The following is a 6,989-nucleotide window of genomic DNA, read 5'->3' as shown; positions in this document are numbered from 1 at the left end:
ATAAAAAGCTTCTCCCCCTCGACCATCAGATTTCTGAATGGACATTCTATTAATGAATGGAGTCATAGATTCATAGAGAAGTACATCACAGAAACAGGCCCTTCAGTCCATCTAGTCCATGCTGAACCATTTAAGCTGCCTACTCCCATTGAACTGTACTGGGACCATAGCCCTCCATACCCCCTCCCCTCCCCTTACCCATTCAAACTTCTTCTAAACATTGTAATCGAAGTCACATGCACCACTTGCACTGGCAGCTCGTTCCACACTCTCACGACCCTTTGAGTGAAGAAGTTACTCTTAAGCTTTTGATCTTCCTCTCTTTCTCCCTTAGCCAATGACCTCTGGTTGTAGTCCCACCCAACCTCAGTGGAAAAAGCCTGCTTGCACTTACCCTATCGATACCCTTCTTAATTTTGTATACTTCTATCAGACCTCCTCTCAACCTTCTATGTTCCAAGGAATAAAGTCCTATCCTATTCAATCTTTCCATATAACTCAGTTCCTCCAGACACAACAACCTCTGTGAATTTTCTCTGTATTTTTTCCACTTTGTTTACATCCTTCCTGTAGGTAGGTGACCAAAACTGCACACCATACTCCAAATTAGGCCTCACCAACGTCTTATACAACTTCAACATAACATCCCATTTCCTGTACTCAGTACTTTGATTTATGAAGGCAAAGTGCCAAAAGATTTTTTATGACCCTATCTACCTATGACACCACTTTCAATGAATTATAGACCTGTATTCTCAGATCCCTTTGTTCTACTGCACTCCTCAGTGCCCTACCATTCACCGTGTAAGACCTACCCTAGTTAGTCCTACTGAAGTGCAACACCTTGTACTTGTCTGTTTCAAATTCTACTTGCCATTTTTCAGCCCATTTTTCCAGCTGGTCCAGATTCCACTTCAAGCCATGATAGCCCTCCTTGCTGTCCATTACACCCCCAAATTTGGTGTCATCTGCAAATTTGCTGAACTAGTTAACCACATTATCATTGAGATCATTGATATAGATGAAAAATAACAATGGACCCAGCACTGATCCCTGTGGCACTCCACTAGACACAGACCTCCAGTCAGAGAGGCAACCATCTACTACCACTTTCTGGCTTCTCCCACAAAGCCAATGTCTAATCCAAGTTACTACCTCATCTTAAATGCCAGGTGAACCTTCTTGACCAACCTCCCATGTGACCCCTTGTCAAATTCCTTGCTGAAGTCTATGTAGACAACATCCACTGCCTTCATCCACTTTCCTCGTAACTTCCTTGAAAAACTCTATAAGATTGGTTAGACATGACCTACCATGCACAAAGCCATGTTGTCTATCCTTAATCAGTCCATGTCTATCCAAATACAGGTCGACCTTCACTAATCCAACTACCTGTAATCCGGTTCCTTCGATAATCCGGCACTGATTTCAAATTTTCTGCGCAACTGAAATCTCAAATTTCTCGGGCCACCATACCAATCTGCTGTGCATTGTTTTGGTTGCGCTAGAGCTGTTCACATGTTGGCGCGCTCTTGTAAGCACAGAAAGGCAATTCCTACTTGTTTTCCTGCATTTATTAATATCATTTTCATGAGGCACGGCTGCCCGGCACCCGCCTGTCTCACCCACCCACCCACCGTCTCCCGGCCAGCACTCCATTCTTTTCTGCTTAGGTCCTCAGATCAGACATGGTGACCTGCTGAATTTAAGCATATTACTAAGCGGAGGAAGAGAAACTAATGAGGATTCCCTCAGTAACTGTGAGTGAAGAGGGAAGACCCAGTGCCAAATACCCGGCCGCCTGGCGGCCGCGTGAAATATAATTTATAGAAGACCTTCTTTCTCCGACTTCTGCTTCTGCTCACCAAGATGTGCTGCCACCAACATCAACAGTTTTTGAAGGAACTGTTGTGCCAGTTTCAGCACCGGTTCCTGATGCTTCACTCATTTTTCAAGATGAAGATGTTGATGATCCTGACAACCCCACACTTGCAGACATGTAACTTCGCCTGAATGTATATTAAACATATTACTTTAGAAGCAGAAGTGAACTGTTCTGTATAAGTTAATTCCTGTACATTTACCTGTACCCTTTATTTTATCTGTGCCTGTACAGTATATTACTTAATTAAAATTTCACTTGCTACTCATTTAATATTTCTGTTTCATTATTATCTAACTTGTACTGATTTACATGATATTTTAAAGGTATGATGAGACTATAATGGTTAGCTATTGCTTAATGTGATCCTTCTGTAATTCGGTATTTTCACTAATCCAGCACTCCTCAGGTCCCAATGGTGCCGGATTATAGAAGGTCGACCTGTACTCATATATCCAGTCCCTTAGATTTCCTTTCCCATTACTAATATCAGGCTCACTGGCTTATCATTTCCTCGTTTATTTTTAGGGCCTTATTAAAACAGTGGAACTAAGTTGGCAATCCTCCAATCCTCTGGTATGTCTCCTGTGCTAAAGATGATTTACAGTGCCTATAAAAAGTATTCACCCCCTTTGGAAGTTTTCAAGTTTTATTGTTTTACAACATTGAATCACAGTGGATTTAATTTGGCTTTTTTGACACTGATCAATAGAAAAAAATCTCTTTTGTGTCAACGTGAAAACATATCTCTACAAAGTGATCTAAATTAATTACAAATATAAAAGACAAAATAATTGAATGCATAAATATTCAGACCCTGCAAGTCAGTACTCAGTAGCTGCACCTTTGGCAGCAATTACACCTTTGAGTCTGTGTGGATAGGTCTTTATCAGCTTTGCACATCTGGACACTGCACTTTCCCCCCATTCTTCTTTATAAAACTGCTCAAGCTCTGTCAGATTGCATTGGGATCGTGAGTGAACAGCCCTTTTCAAGTCCAGCCACAAATTCTCAATTGGATTGAGGTCTCGACTCTGACTTGCCACTCCAGGACATTAAATTTGTTGTTTTTGAGCCAATCCTGTGTAGCTTTAACCTTACACTTGGGGTCATTGTCTTGCTAGGAAACAAATCTTCTCCCAAGTCACAGTTCTCTTGCAGACTGCGTCAGGTTTTCCTCCAGAATTTCCCTGTATTTGGCTGCATTCATTTTACCCTCTACCTTCACAAGCCTTCCAGGGCCTGCTGCACTTAAGCATCCCCACAGCAGGGTGCATGCTTCACAGTAGGAAAGGTGTGCTTTTGATGATGTGCAGTGTTTGGCCTAAGTTAAAACTAGTTTTTAGTCTGATAGCCAAAGAGCTCAGTTTTGCTTTCATTGAACCATAGAATCTTCTTCCAGCTGACTTCAGAGTCTCCCACGACTCTAGCCGAGTTTTCATGTGGGCTTTTTTTTCAACAGTGGCTTTCTCTTTGCCACTCTCCCATAAAGCTGTGACAGGTGAAGCAAACACGAGGAAATCTGCAGATGCTGGAAATTCAAACAACAACACACACAAAATGCTGGTGGAACACAGCAGGCCAGGCAGCATCTATAGGGAGAAGCACTGTCGATGTTTCGGGCTGAGACCCTTCGTCAGGACTAACTGAAAGGAAAGATAGTAAGAGATTTGAAAGTAGTGGGGGGAGGGGGAAATGTGAAATGATAGGAGAAGACTGGAGGGGGTGGGGTGAAGCTAGGAGCTGGAAAGGTGATTGGCGAAAGTGATACAGAGCTGGAGAAGGGAAAGGATCATGAGACAGGAGGCCTCAGGAGAAAGAAGTGGGGGGGGGGGAGCACCAGAGGGAGATGGAGAACAGGCAAACAACTAAATATGTCAGGGATGGGGTAAGAAGGGGAGGAGGGGCATTAATGGAAGTTAGAGAAGTCAATGTTCATGCCATCAGGTTGGAGGCTACCCAGCCGGTATTTTAGGTGTTGTTCCTCCAACCTGAATTTGGATTCATTTTGACAATAGAGGAGGCCATGGATAGACATATCAGAATGGGAATGGGACATGGAATTAAAATGTGTGGCCACTGGGAGATCCTGCTTTTTCTGGTGGACCGAGCGTAGGTGTTCAGCGAAACAGTCTCCCAGTCTGCGTCGGGTCTCCAGGTGAAGCATCTGGGCAACAGTAGTTCTAGGTACAGTCTCTCCCATCTCGGCCACTGAAGCTTGTAACTCCTCCAGAGTTGTTACAGGTCTCCTGGTGGCCTCCCTCACTCGTCCCCTTCTTGCACGGTCACTCAGTTTTTGAGGTCGGCCTGTTAGAGGCAGATTTACAGCTGTGCCATATTATTTACATTTCTTGATGATTGACTTAACTGTACTGCAAGGGATATTCAGTGACTTGGAATTTTTTTTTGAGTCCATCTCCTGACTTGTGCTTTTCAATAACCTTTTGCGGAGTTGCTTGGAGTGTTCTTTTGTCTTCATGGTGTAGTTTCTGCCAGGATACTGACTCACCAGCAGTGGGACCTTCCAGATACAGGTGCATTTTTACTACAATCAATTGAAACATCTTGGCTGCACATAGGTCTCCAAAACAGATCACCATTTTACTAACTATGTGACTGCTAAAGGCAATTGGGTGTACCAGTAGTGATTTGGTGTGTCATGTTAAAGGGGGGGGCATGTGTATATTTATGCAATCAACTACTTTGTGTTTTATATTTGTAATTAATTTAGACCTCTGTAGAGTGTGTGGCAGTGGGAAAGTGTGTATGGAACCGGAGAAAATAACAGAGGTACTTAATGAATACTTTGATTCAGTATTCACTATGGAAAAGGATCTTAGTGATTGTAGTGATGACTTGCAGCAGACTGATAAGCTTGAGCATGTAGATATTAAGAAAAAACATGTGCTGGAGCTTTTGGAAAGCATCAAATTGGACAGGTCGCTGGGACCGGACGAAATGTACCCCAGGCTACTGTGGGAGGCGAGGGAGGAGATTGCTGAGCATCATCAATGGGGACGGGAGAAGTCCCAGAGGATTGGAGGGTTGCGGATGTTGTTCCTTTATTCAAGAAAGGGACTAGAGATAGCCCAGGAAATTATAGACCAGTGAGTCCTACCTCAGTGGTTGGTAAATTAATGGAGAAGATCCTGAGAGACAGGATTTATGAACATTTGGAGAGGTGTAATATGATTAGGAGTAGTCAGCATGGCTTTGTCAAGGGTAGGTCGTGCCTTACGAGCCTGATTGAATTTTTTAAGGATGTGACTAAACTCATAGATGAAGAAAGAGCAGTAGATGTAGTGTATATGGATTTCAGCCAGGCATTTGATAAGGTACCCCATGCAAGGCTTACTGAGAAAGTAAGGAGGCATGGGATCCAAGGGGACATTGCTTTGTAGATCCAGAACTGGCTTGCCCACAGAAGGCAAAGAGTGGTTGTAGACGGGTCATATACTGCATGGAGGTCAGCCACCAGTGGTGTGCCTCAGGGATCTGTTCTGGGACACTTACTCTTCGTGATTTTTATAAATGACCTGGATGAGGAAGTGGAGGGATGGGTTAGTAAGTCTGCTGATGACACAAAAGTTGGAGGTGTTGTGGATAGTGTGGAGGGCTGTCAAAGGTTACAGCAGGACATTGATAGGATGCAAGACTGGGCTGAGAAGTGGTAGATGGAGTTCAACCTGGATAAGTGTGAAGTTGTTCATTTTGGTAGGTCAAGTATGATGGCAGAATATATTATTAATTGTAAGACTCTTGGCAGTGTGGAGGGTCAGAGGGATCGTGGGGTCCGAGTCCATAGGACGCTCAAGGCAACTGCGCAGGTTGACTCTGTGGTTAAGAAGGTGTATGGTGTATTGGCCTTCATCAATCATGGAATTGAATTTAGGAGCCGAGAGGTAATGTTGCAGCTATATAGAACCCTGGTCAGACCCCACGGAGTACTGTGCTCAGTTCTGGTTGCCTCACTACAGGAAGGATGTGGAAGCCATAGAAAGGGTGCAGAGGAGATTTACAAGGACATTGCCTGGATTGGGGAGCATGCCTTATGAGAATAGGTTGAACTCAGCCTTTTCTCCTTGGAGCGAAGGAAGATGAGAGGTGACCTGATAGAGGTGTATAAGATGATGAGAGGCATTGATCGTGTGGATAGTCAGAGGCTTTTTCCCAGGGCTGAAATGGTTGCCACAAGAGGACACAATTTTAAGGTGCTGGGGAGTAGGTACAGAGGAGATGTCAGGGGTAAGTTTTTTACTCAGAGAGTGGTGAGTGCGTGGAATGGGCTGCCAGCAACAGTGGTGGAGATGGATACGATAGGGACTTTTAAGAGGCTTTTAGATAGGTACATGAAGCTTAGAAAAATAGAAGGCTATAGGTAAGCCTAATAATTTCTAGGGTAGGGATATGTTCGGCAGAACTTTGTGGGCTGAAAAACCCATATTGTGCTGTAGGTTTTCTGTGTTATCTCTGACAACACAGTCAGAGATCTGTTTTCACTTTGACGCAGAAGAGATCAGAGTGATTCACTGTGATTCAGTGTCATAAAGCATTAAAACACGAAAACTTCCGGGTGGCGGGTGCGGAGGGTGAATACTTCTTGTAAGCACTGTAAATATCTTTGCAAGGGCCCTGGAAGTTTCTGCACTTGCCTCCTGCAGGGTCCAAAGGAACTCCTTGTCAGGCCTTGGGGATTAATCCACCCTGATTTGCCTTGGATCTCTAACGATGCATTTTGGAAGCTGATCATTATCTGGGGGCTAATTGATCAATGTAGCACAGTCAGAGTGTTGTATTATTGGGATTCTTTCAAATGTGACTTTGAAACAGGTTGAAGTGGTGATTTAGAAGAAAATTTGAAGATTCTTTTTGGAAGAAATTATTAATTTCACCCCTTAACCAATACTGACAAAAGAGGATTAACTGGTTTCTTTGAATCATTGCCGACTTTAGATCATATTCTGTGAAAACTAAAATTGTACTGACTGCACTACAATAAGTAATTCATCAGCTTTAGGACTTCCTGAGGATGTGGAAGACACTGTTACTATGCATTTACTTATTCATTTGGGATCCCCTTTAAAAACTTAAATCTCTCTTGACCTTA

General features: G+C 43.4%; 1 protein-coding gene across 3 annotated transcripts in view; it reads left to right on the top strand.

Moving 5' to 3' along the window:
* The window catches only part of nkain1 (sodium/potassium transporting ATPase interacting 1), an 851,669-nt gene that overhangs the window by 9,266 nt on the left and 835,414 nt on the right, over positions 1-6,989 (top strand). The gene's annotated exons all lie outside the window — the stretch shown is intronic.

The sequence above is a fragment of the Hemitrygon akajei genome, chromosome 24 (assembly GCF_048418815.1).
Source record: "Hemitrygon akajei chromosome 24, sHemAka1.3, whole genome shotgun sequence".
Lineage (NCBI taxonomy): Eukaryota > Metazoa > Chordata > Chondrichthyes > Myliobatiformes > Dasyatidae > Hemitrygon > Hemitrygon akajei.
Note: the sequence above shows the minus strand (reverse complement) of the source record. Positions and strands in the feature narration are given on the sequence as shown.